This window comes from Lynx rufus, unplaced genomic scaffold, assembly GCF_022079265.1.
Source record: "Lynx rufus isolate CCGP_SWC_20201006 ecotype Redwood Valley unplaced genomic scaffold, mLynRuf1.p SCAF_5, whole genome shotgun sequence".
Lineage (NCBI taxonomy): Eukaryota > Metazoa > Chordata > Mammalia > Carnivora > Felidae > Lynx > Lynx rufus.
In genome coordinates this window covers 1,192,229-1,204,685 of record NW_025814867.1, presented here as the reverse complement: position 1 = coordinate 1,204,685, position 12,457 = coordinate 1,192,229, and the positions used below count along the sequence as shown (strand labels likewise).

Here is a 12,457-nt window from a genome sequence, read left to right as displayed (position 1 = left end):
TTGTAGTAAGTTTTGAAATTGGAATTATGAGTCCTCATACATTACTCTTCTTCTTCAAGATTGTTTTGGCTATTCTGGGTCCTTAGCATTTCCATATGAAATTCAGGATCAATTTCTACAAATAAATTAGCTGGGATTTTAATAGGGATTACATAGGATCTATAGATCAATTTTTGGGGAGTATTGCCATCTTAATGGTACTGGCTTCATTTTATTCTTTTTTAATACTATTATAAATGGAACTGTGTTAATTCCATTTGGGGACTGCTCATTGCTACTGTTTACAAATATAATTCCTTTGTGTATATTTTTCTGTCTTCTGAACTCATTTATTAGTTCTAATAGTTTTTTAGTGGATTCTTTAGGATGTTCTACTAACTAGGTTGTGTCATCTGCAAACAGAGATTGTGTGTTTCACTTCTTCCTTTCCAATCTAGACATCTTTTATCTCATTTTCTTGCCTAACTACTTGGCTAGAATTTCCAGGAAAATGTTGACTAAAAATGGCAAGTAGCAAGAGTGGGCATCCTTGTCTTGTCCCTGATCTTAGCAGGAAAGCTTTCGGTCTCTCACCAGTAAGCGAGATGTTTGCTAGAGGTTTTGTGTATATGCCCTTCATCAGGTTGAAGAAAAAGGATGATTTTTGAAACCCTGCTGACTGGCAAGCCTTTACTAGTATTTACACGGAAGCCTTATGTTTAAGGGCTGGGCATGGTGATAAAATGACACGCGGTAAAGAAGCGCTGTTCGCTCGCTTCCAGGAAAAATGCCAATTATGGAACGGAGCTTCGTTTAACTGACCCAGATGCTCTTGGTGCAGTGAGACAGTCGAGAAGCCCCACACGCATGAGAGGTGCTCGGCGTCACTAGCCATCAGGGAAGCAAAACGCAAGCTACAATGAGATACCACCTCACGCCCACTAGGATGGCTATAATTAAAACAACAACAACAAACCCAGCAAAGAAGGGTTGGCGAGGATATGGAGAAATGGGAATCCTCGTGCGCTGCTGGTGGAATGTAAAATCGTGCAGCTGTATGGAAAACAGTTGGGTGGTTTCTCAAAAAGTGTAATGTAGACTTACCATATGATTCAGCAATTCCACGCCTAGACATACACTCAAAGAACTGAAAGCAGGGACTCAAACATATCCGTATGCCAATGTTCGCTGTAGCATTATTTACAATTATATTAAAATAGCCGAAAGGCGGAAACAGCCCAAACGTCCACCAACATACAAGTGGATAAACAAAACGTGGTCTATCCATACAATGCGGTAAGATTCAGACATGAAAAGGAATGAATTTCTGATACATGCTACAACATGGAGGGACCTTGAAAATACTACAGTAAGTGAAAGAGGCCAGATGCAGAAGGACAAATAATTCTACGAATATCTGGAGTAGACAACTGCATGGAGACTGAAACGAGAGGTCAGGGGGTTGGGTGAGAGGGGTCTGGGGAGTTAATCCTTCATGGTGGTGGCTGTGCGACGTGGTAAATGTAATCACTCTCACTCCATTGTACACTTAAAATGGTTTAAATGGCAAATTCTCTCGTTCATATTTCACGACGATACAAAATGTTTTAATAAAAGGCCCACAGCTCTTACTACACCCACATTTCTACCATCTTCACTCTCATAGTAATGTTTCGGTGCTCTTTTCCTGGGACAGCTTGTGACCTGAATTATGCTACTGACACACATGGCATAAGCTCCTCTCGGTAAGTATCGTGACTGCTCGCTTATGTGCAAGCTAAGAGCCTTACACGATTCTCATGCGTGTGTCTTATGTCACTGCAGTCATAGAGATACTTACACTCTTCCCTCTGCCCTTGAAGGCACTGATGCTGGAACCTACTTGAGTCAAGCAGGGTTCCTCTCTGCAAGCTACACACACCAATTCCGTTTTGCTTGGACAAAGAAGGGGTTTGTTAAAAGGAAACCAGGCAGCTTGCTTGCGTACCCTCTGAAAGGTCTAAAGAACCAGGCGAGGCAGTCGCCCAGCCAGGAGCAATGTCCAAAATCAAGCGCGGAGTTGATCCGGTGAGGGTGCCAGGGCCACAGCTGCGAGACAGAGCGACGTAACAGCCCTGACGAGAGCCTCTGCAACAGCATCCCTCACCGGAGAGGACGCTGCACGGTACTTCCTTTCGGGGACCACTCGCTTCCAGCTCAAAGTTTGGAGTGGCAAGGTTATAACTGTCTGAAAATAAATCACGTGCCTGTATTCGTGGCCCAGAAGCCAGGGAGGCTGGGAAGGGAGCGCCTGGCACTGCCGGCTTCTGGGGAGTTGTGGGGTGGACTGTGCCTCACCAGGCCAGAGGTTCTGTGGACACAAAAGGGAGATTCGATGCTCAAACATAAAAAGAATGACTCATGTTCACTGCACCCTGTCTTTAGGCAAACCGATCTGCAAATGAGCAATTTAAGCTAAATATGCCTGGCAAGGGTTCTCAGCAGAGAAGGCAGTGCCACCTAAAATGCCAAGCGAGCAAGAGCTCGGTCCTTTGGAGAAGCCTCAAGGAGCAAGGTAGTATTCAAATGTGGGGAGGAGAGCAGTGGAGACGAGCTGCACGATTTCACAAACAGACTCTGCAAAGCTAAATCTGGATTTCAATCCTGAAAACGGTGGAGAGCCTGAAGGCTTTTAAGGAGAGAATAAAGTCAGATTTGTGTGTAGAACAATCATTTTAGCAGCGGAACGGATTGAGGTCCCCGAGCCTGGATGCCAGCTAAGAAGACGTTATCGTTCCAGAGAGAAATAGTGACGGCCGGTTCTGAGCTCACACACAGGATCTGAGTCAGGAAGAACCGAATTCAGACAAAGTGATGGCCTAGACTGGCTGCTGGCTGCTTGAGCGTGGCAGTCAGGGTCGTAAGTCTTGGCCAAGACTAGGCCGACAGTGATAGAGGAAATGGGTTCTGGGTGGCTGACTTCAGATCGCTGGGCGCCATCAGGTGGACGCATCAGGTAGACAGGAACCTGTCTGTTCCACAACTTCTGCCGAACATGGAACAGCGGAAACTGTGGAACAGACAAGTCATGCAGGGAGCGTACGAGGGACAGGAGAGGAGGGAGGGGATGATCCCTGAGATAGAGAAGCCCATCTAGAAGGTCAAGAAGGAATAACCAAAGAGAGAGGAGGAAAGCCAGGAGACCAATCTCTCAGGGCCGCCCAAGAATGAATTTCTAGAATGAAAGGAGCTGGTCATCTCAAACAAGCGTTGTGTGTGGATCGTGTATTCATCCTCCCACACTCTGTCCCTGCACAAGGAGGAAGTAACGTAAGGGAGTAGAATTATTAAGCAGGGAAAGACTCTTTGTCTCTCTTCACTTTTCCTCCTAAGTTCCTCAAACAGACCCGAGTGGTGGAGGAGGAGGAGGCTGATACAAGTAGGACCAGCACAGGCCAGCTTCCAAACCTGCTCCTCTCCAGGGCAAACTCTCCTTCTGTCTTCAATACCGGAATGTGAGCAATTTATGAGGAATCTAACGAGGACTGGTCACCTCAACCCTCAGGTTTTCTGGAAATCCCTCCCTCCAAATCCAAGGATCTGCCGCCACTATAACATGCCAGCATCATCTCTCTGCTTTGGATTTGTTTGTTTTGCAACACAGCAATCACTTCTCTTTTCAAATGACAACATTCAATATACTCCAGCATAATCACATAATATACTTAGAAAGTATTAAGTAAAAAAGTCATTGAAATCAGCACATTGAGGGAAATAAAACCAAGCAAATGATGAAAATGAGGAAGCCTAAAAAAGACTGCCAACTTATCTCCTCAGTCAGGGGTATGACTAACATATGGACTGCAGAATTATCTTTCTCATTTTAGACTCACTTTCAGAATTAGCAACATACTAATTGTCCTGTTCTGTCACCACATCTTTAAATATATTCATATTTTATTAATCTCTCTCATTAGCCACCATTTTGAGAATTTCCTCACTGGACGTGGAGATGTAATATTTATGATCACTTTTCCAATGCGGGAAACCGTGCGTCTGTGGAGCACCGCAGCTCGCCTCCAGCCCTGAGGAAGTCTCGGCAGGCACATCAACACAGCAATACTAAAGCAGTCATCAACAAGTCAGAGAAAAAAGCCGCTTAGAAAGCACCACAGTTGGGGAAAAATTTCAACAGACTGAGATCACTGAAAAAAACATCGTGGGGGGCGCCTGGGTGGCACAGTCGGTTAAGCGTCCGACTTCAGCCAGGTCACGATCTCGCGGTCCGTGAGTTCGAGCCCCGCGTCGGGCTCGGGGCTGATGGCTCGGAGCCTGGAGCCTGTTTCCGATTCTGTGTCTCCCTCTCTCTCTGCACCTCCCCCGTTCATGCTCTGTCTCTCTCTGTCCCAAAAATAAATAAAAACATTGAAAAAAAAATTTAAAAAAAAAATCGTGGGTAATACAACCTATACGAAATTTAAGAAGAGTTAAAACTAAGCGGCCACAGAAGTCGGGAGAGTAGTTACTTCTGGTTGGCACTGACTGGAAGGGCCAGAAGGGGCTTCTGGAACCATGTTCTCTGTCTCGTGAATACGCTTACTTCCTGAAACGTCACTGAGCTTCATACGCACGACCAGTATCTATATGTACGTTACACTTTAATACAAATTCCCCAAAATACGTTTTATAAAAAAGTAGCCTATAAATATTACAGAATATAGCATCTATATCCTTATTTCAGCCCAGCTTTAAGAAGTCACAGGAGAGGTCCCTTAAAATTCTCTTAGGGCCTAAAATAATTTCCAGCTTAACAGACTCCAACGATGGTGGAAACTGGTGTTCATGATAGGTGTGCAGGGATATACACGTGTGTTTACATACGGCCCCTAAAGCAGGCGCGACGCACACACCGCACTCCTCTTCGGTGGTGTGGAGCAACCACAGGATTTAAATCACAGGTTTATGCGCGATGAGTTTTGGGGAAGGGTTTCACGTTTTGTTCAATGGTTGTGTATTTATAAAAATGCAATTTCAAAATGCCTCCCGGCCATCTGAAATATCGCAACACACCCAGCAGGCCCCTTACAGATAACGTACTAGACGTCTGCTATTATGCTGACAACAGCGGCCTTTGCAACACACTAGGTATAAATTAGAACAAGTACAATCCTAATCCAAGCAATACAAAATACGGCATAAGCTAAACAGAAGATGAGTGGGTGCTTCTTCAGTTCATAAATGAATGCCATACAGTAAAACTGTCGGAAACTGCCAGAACAAACTCAATTTTTTCCAGACAGAAAAATACTATTGCAGAATTCTGGGCTTTTGTAGGTTAATGGAGCCACCTAAATCCAAACCTCTCAATACATCCTCAAACAAAACAAAACTGATCAACAAGGAGACAACAAATGAAGCCATGCATTATTCCTGACTACAACGTCACTAGGAGATAGGGAATGCCGTGAATTTCAGGTTACATGAAAATAGGGAAATCAATACCCAAATCCAGTAACACCAGCTCTAGAGCCCACATGTGTGTGGGAAGTCAGAAACTTTGAAAAAAGGCAAAGAGGAAAAAAAAAAGAGCTCTAGAGGTGTTGGACAACAACTAAAATCACCCACAGAAAGAGAAATTTCCTCTGTGAGTGAGGAACTACTGATAACAGGTCTGAGATACGGTGGATCAGAGGTTTCCTGGAAAAGTCAAAGGGACAGAACTTGAAAATGAACAGAACCAGAAACCGTAGTCTTAAGAAGGCACCATTTCTGGGGGAAGGATTACATAGAAGGATCGGGTATCTCATGGAGGCTGGTGATGATGGGAGAAGAAAGTAAAAGGTAGAAATTATGGTCCTACACACATCAGAGCAATGCTCACACAAAAGTGAGCAATGCTCACCACAAAACAGGCACTCACTAAAGAAACAGCATTTTTTTTGCAAATTACAGCCACAAAGAGATATTACCTCACACCAGTCCCAATGACTACTATAAAAAGACAAGAAATGACAAGTGTTGGCGAGGATGTGGAGAAGAGGGAATCTTTGTGCACTGTTGGTGGGAACATAGATTGGTGCAGTCTCTGTGGAAGACAGTATGCAGAATCCCTCAAATAATTAAAAACAGAGTTACCGTATGATTCAGCAATGCGACTCCTGGGTATTTATTTGAAGAAAAGGAAAACACTAATTTGAAAAGACATAGGCACCCCTATCATTGCAGCAGTATTTACAATAGCCGAGATATGGAAACAACTTAAGTGTCCTTGTGAAATGGATGAGGGTGTCAAAAGGTACACACTTTCAGTTATAAAATAAGTAAGTCGTGGGGATGTAATATACAGCATGATGACTATAGCCAATACTGTACTGATTATCTGAAAGCTCCTGAGAGAGTAAACCTTAAAAGTTCTCATCACAAGAAACAAATTTGTAGCTGTAGCTGTGTGGTGTTAGATGTCCACTCGACTAAATGTGGTGATCATTTCAAATATGTAAAAACACTGAATCATTATGTTGTACACCTGAAACTAATAATAATGCTGTATGTCGATAATACCTCAATAAAACAAAAAAAATGCTTAGGCCAAGAAAAAAGAGAACAGGGAAAAGCATTTTTGCCACACCAGAAGCAGGGAGCACTCGTGAACCAAGGAGCTGATGAGTGATTTTCTTACCCCTGCCAGCTAGCACTACTAAAGCTAGTCCAGGAAAATCATTCATTTCAAAATGAACAGAAAACTAGCAATAACATCTGTACAGAGTTACGAGGAGAATAAAACAGACATTGAGAATCAAGTTGTTTCAGTTTTTGGTTTTGCTCACAAGCAAAATAAAAAAACAATAAAGAAACCCCAAAACCAAGGAAACAAAACAGAAACCACATGAAAGTTATAATTCGAGATTCAAACCTGAATTAAATATTAAGTAAGCATTTACAAATATGAAAGAAAACCTCTAAATAAATTTAAAAACTTTAAAATTATTTAAAAACTCAGAACCGAAATATCAAACAATCCAACAAACGGGAAGATGTGAAGTAAGAATGACAGCCCAGCAAAGAACTGAAGAAAAAGACAAAGTCATCTTAGAAATGAAGATTAAACCACAAAGTGCCCAGGAAGAACAGATAGAATTGAAAATAAAGGACACCAAAGAAAGAATTAAAAAAGCCAAGATGACAAAATTAAATAGAAATGTCCAAATGAAATAAAATGATAGATATAGAAAACAGGAAAAGAAGATCCAACATACATATAACTGAAAACCCTAAAGAAAAACATGAGAACACAATTAATTTTAAAAACTATACTTCGGGGCGCCTGGGTGGCGCAGTCGGTTAAGCGTCCGACTTCAGCCAGGTCACGATCTCGCGGTCCGTGAGTTCGAGCCCCGCGTCAGGCTCTGGGCTGATGGCTCAGAGCCTGGAGCCTGTTTCCGATTCTGTGTCTCCCTCTCTCTCTGCCCCTCCCCCATTCATGCTCTGTCTCTCTCTGTCCCAAAAATAAATAAACGTTGAAAAAAAAAATTAAAAAAAAAAAAAAAACTATACTTCAAGAAAATGTTCCAGAAATAAAGGAAGATCTGAAACTTCATTTGAAAGAGCCCACTGTGTTTCTGTGGTCTGAACCAGTCAACTCTGAGACATATACCTACCTTAAAACTATTAGATTTTAAAGGCAAAATTTTAAAGTAAAAATAAACGTCTGGGCCTCAATGCAAAATGACCAAGTCACTCACAAAAAGGGAAAAACCGGCTGACATCAAAGTTTAACAGTAATAAACCAAGACAATATTACAGGAGCATTTTCAGGAAATTTTAAGAAAACTGAACCAAAATATTTTATATACGGCTAAGTTGTCCTTCAAATATAAATGTTATAGAATAGTCTTAAACATTTAAGAACTTAAAAATTCTTCTTGAGGAATCTTTTACTACCCAAAGTAGGGTTCATCGCCACAACACTGCCACATACATATGTGGCATATGTAAGGAATGAGGATCCAAGAGGTACAAATGATTAGTATGCCTACTTTTGTTGGAGAAGCACTGTACTAGAGAACAAGTTTCATGAAAAAAAGGGACGGATGGAAAGCACCAGAGAGATTTAATTGCTTCCTAGGACTCAAAAAGTCACATACGAATGCTGAATATTTTGACAAGGCAGAAATGGTGCAACTGAAATGAGAGGAGAAAGGAGAAAGGAAAATACATTAATTGTCAAAGAGATAAAACATAATCAAAGGACGTTTCTTTAAAACTGACAAACCAGGAGCACCCAGGTGGCTCAGTTGGTTAAATGTCCAACTTTGGCTCAGGTCATGATCTTGCAGTTTGTGACTTCGAGCCCTGTATCGGGCCCTCTGTTGTCAGCATGGAGCCTGCTTTAGATCCTCTGTCTCCTTCTCTCTCTGCCCCTCCTCTGCTCGCACTCTCTTTTTCTCTCTCAAATAAATAAACACTAAAACACAATAAAAATGAAAAAAAAAAAACCCTGACAAACCAAATAGTAGATATCTAATAAAGAAAAAAAAAAAAGAATTAAGGACATTATAGAAGGTATAACTATAAAGGTACAAAACAAACCTTCCTAAACATCTCACAAAAAGAGAGTATAGACCATACAGAGAAAAAACACAGTAAATATAACATAATACCAGAGAATATGTGACATAAAATAGCATGACAAAGTTGAGACCGAACACATTGGCATCTCAACGCAAATGGGCTTAACACATCAATTAAAAGTAACAGATTCCAAGCTATCTTCCGAAAGAAAACTAAATTCTATGCTACAGATAATAGACACACCTAAATGCAAGTGATTCAGGAAAGCTAAAAATAAGTTGGAGAAAAAGAGAAAAAGAGAAAGAGGGAGATATAATTCTAGTATCAGACAGTAAAATTTAGGTCAAAAAACATTAAAAATGACTAAGAAATACTTTTATAATGTTAAATGCCACAATTTAAAATGAAAATATAGCAGTTATACATCTCTATGCACCAAATAACATAGCAATTACATTCATAAACCAGAAACTACAGTAGGTGCTGTGTAACAGGCGCATAGTATTTAATAGGATACTTTAACACCACTCTGAAATGAAGACAAGTGGACAAAAAGCAATAATTTAGGAGACCTAGGCAATATGTTTAATACGGTAGAGCTTTAGTAAGGTATAGACACTGATAACATTACATGATTAATAAAGGGTCTATTTTCTTCTCAAGCACACATAGAACCTTTAAAAGCCTGATCCTATGTTAGGGCACAGAAAAAGTCTCAAACTTAAATGGCATGCATGTATCTAAAAAGGAAAATCTGAATATTCTTTTAAGTAAAACCTGTATGTGGAATACCATTAATGAACTCCAGGCAAGAAGACAAAAAAATGACTCTAAGCTCATGAGTACAGGTATTTTAACTTTTGATTACATCCACCTGCTACTTAAACAACATTCAACTATTTTGAAGACACAGCAAAACGAAAGACTCTCAAGAAGCAACACATATTTTAAAAGCAAACTCCATTTTACTTTGGAGGAATATTCTTAACACTCTTTAAAATTACGAATCCTGGCTTATTCCTTACCCAAAGAATTCACCGAGATCTACTTCATTTTATTCTTAGATTTGTAGTTATTCTAGCTTTCCCAAGTTGTTTTATAAGAATGAAGGTAAAATAATGGTCTCTTGTGACTCAGATAAGATTACCTTCTTTCTGAATGTCTATGGCAGAGTTTCTTCTGGCGTTAATATTTTAACATATGAAATGAAGTCACTGCATTGTATTTCTGCTTTGTAATTCCTTTAAAAATACTAATAGCAGGTCTTGAAGTAAAAACACCCTGCCACATGTGATCTCACAGTTCTGTGGTTTCAATGGTAACGAAAAACATAATGAAAGAACCAAGAGCAGTGTCCTAAGTCCGGTGACGTTCTTTCTACCCACTGAACAGAAATTCTCATCACTGGGGGTCACCATGGATATGTCCTCAACTATCACCCTATCAATTCATCTGGCAGCCTCACGTGTGACATCAACTGTATCTTGCCAACAGAGAGAAGGGCAGAATCACGGGCGGCCTTGATTAAAGTCTCAATTATTCCCATAATGATATTAATAATGCAAAGAGGAGACTAAAGGTCTGATAGTGAAAGGCATGAGGATTCTCTCTAAATAAAGAGGCAAAAGTAACTGACGCTCTCATGGTTGCAAATGCCTTGCCTTTGCTTAAACTTCCCATATAAAATGGCTCAAAACTCTTCCTAATGATTTAGAAAAAACAAACAAAAAAAATCATCGGCTATTATCTCTGACTTGCTATCCTCATTCAATTTAGAGTTGATATTATACTAAATATGAAAATACAGGTAGGTGTGTATAGGGTGGGAGACGTAGATACAAAGACTGGGAAATAATCGGAATAGGTTCTTAGAAATCCCAGTATTTACAATGGAGTCACACAACAGTTCATCCAGTATAATACTGATTCCTTAATTAATGACATCCACAGATACCTATTTGCAGGGATATTTTTAAAGTTATTTTGTCTTTAAATTTTATTTTCTATCGTACGACGAAGTTGCCTTTTTTTGTGTGTAGTTTCATGAACTTTAACAAATGCATAGATTTGCATGACCACCACTCTAGTGAGGGTACTGAACAGTTCCATCGCCCCCCAAAATCCCTCATGCTATATCTTTATAGTCATTCAGAACAAAATTAATTTGGATGCACATCATTTTCATGCTCTTTCCCAAGGAAGAGTAAAATAAAACAAAACAGCCAAAAGAATCCCTCCAGGGCATCCATGGATCACTGACCCAAGGATTCAAAAACACAGTGATACGGTAAGGTTTATGCACGCTTGGTTCCTTTTTCACGCCTAGCAACGAGAATTCACATAAAAGACATGCCCTGCTCCGAAGACGTTGCTCTCTGACTCGGGAGATGGCTGTTCCTGTTCCACACCAAACAGACGTTCTCTTCTCTCTCTGCCTTTGTGGCCTCTATGTCATGCTCTGGGCCCAAATCCAGCAGGGGCTCAGGAAAGCGCTGGTGCCCCCAGACCAGGACACGGCCCCAGACCTCACGGAGCAGTCAGAGAAAATTCGGCAGGAAAGAAGCCTAAAGCAGGGGTGGTCGGCAGAAAGGGGACCGTGATACATTTCGGAGGGCGGCAACGACAAGTGGCAGGCAGAAGGAAGCAGAGGGACATGCAGGGCCAGGGAGAAAGAGGAATGCAGCAGATGGGAGTGAGGAACAGCCAGAAAACCGGAAGCCCGTCCAGAGAACGGCAGCACTGAGCCTGAATCATCCCCGTCCCAAGTGCCTCTCTCGCGACGAGAGATCACGTCAAGTAGAATTTCCAGGTCAAAGAATACATTTGTTGAAATTTTACGAAGCTCATGTTTTTGAAAAGCAACTTCAACAAGCAACCCAGGGCATTTTTGTTGAATGACCCTGCTGCAACGGATTCTTTACCCATAGTTGCATGATTATCAGTTTCAACGAGCTTTGGCCTAAGAATAATGGAATTCATTCTTATTAAAAACTTATGACACGTTGGCAAACAGACTGCTCCTCTGCTTTGGGCCCAACCCAATCTTGGTACTATCCCGGACAACAAGCAGGACAAGATGTTCGTTATTAATAAGCAGCTTTCGCTTTTCCTAACTTGTAGGTAAAACAGATCCAAACCTAAAGTTACAAGCACACCAGTCATTCATTATCCTTCAACCCATCATCTACTGATGATGCAAGAACTTCTATTATCCCGAACAAGTTGAAACTGCCTTGTAAAAGATCATTCCAGTCATAAGTTCTAGAGCTCTATAGCATCAGAGGTCAGCATTCTTATTTGTACGGAACAACTGGATGTAAAACAAATGCACTAACTTCTGCTCATGAGTCATTATTCTTATATACATTTGTTTATCTGCACATTAAATCTCCCAGGAAGCACATGTAAGAATCCTATCACAGTGATTGCCCTCATGAAAGAGAATTTGTTGACTGGGAGACAGAAGTGGAGGGATTTTATCACCGCGTCGTTGAACCTTTCAAGTTCTAAATCATGTAAATGTGCCACTAGTCAAAGAATAAATTTAAAAATTTACATAAAGAAGATCATTACTTCTGTAAGGAAAGACCTTGCTGTCAGCTGCCAACAAAAATGCAACCGTATCAAAAGATACCATCAGATTTCAAGACAGGGAAATGAGGCACGCTACCACTGTCCTCACACAAAGGCGTGTATGTGTGTGGGAGAGAACAGCTTCTCCAATAACTCGATAAAAAGTTACACGTCTACAACAAAAAGAAGAGCTGAAAAGGAAAGCTTGCGGCCAGCTCTTTCTCCCACTGACGGAAATGCCCACCTGAACACCATCTGCTGTCTTCAGCACTCTGTTCGCCTGTGCGTGTGCGTGCGCGTGTGCGTGTGCGTGTGCTCGAGAGAAGAATGCAGCCGAAGCAGCAGCTGAGGTTCT

The 12,457-nt window shown here is 41.2% G+C and overlaps 1 protein-coding gene across 14 annotated transcripts in view; it reads right to left on the bottom strand.

Annotated features, from left to right (window-relative positions):
• The window catches only part of ANO10 (anoctamin 10), a 224,090-nt gene that overhangs the window by 123,839 nt on the left and 87,794 nt on the right, over window positions 1-12,457 (bottom strand). The window lies entirely within an intron of this gene.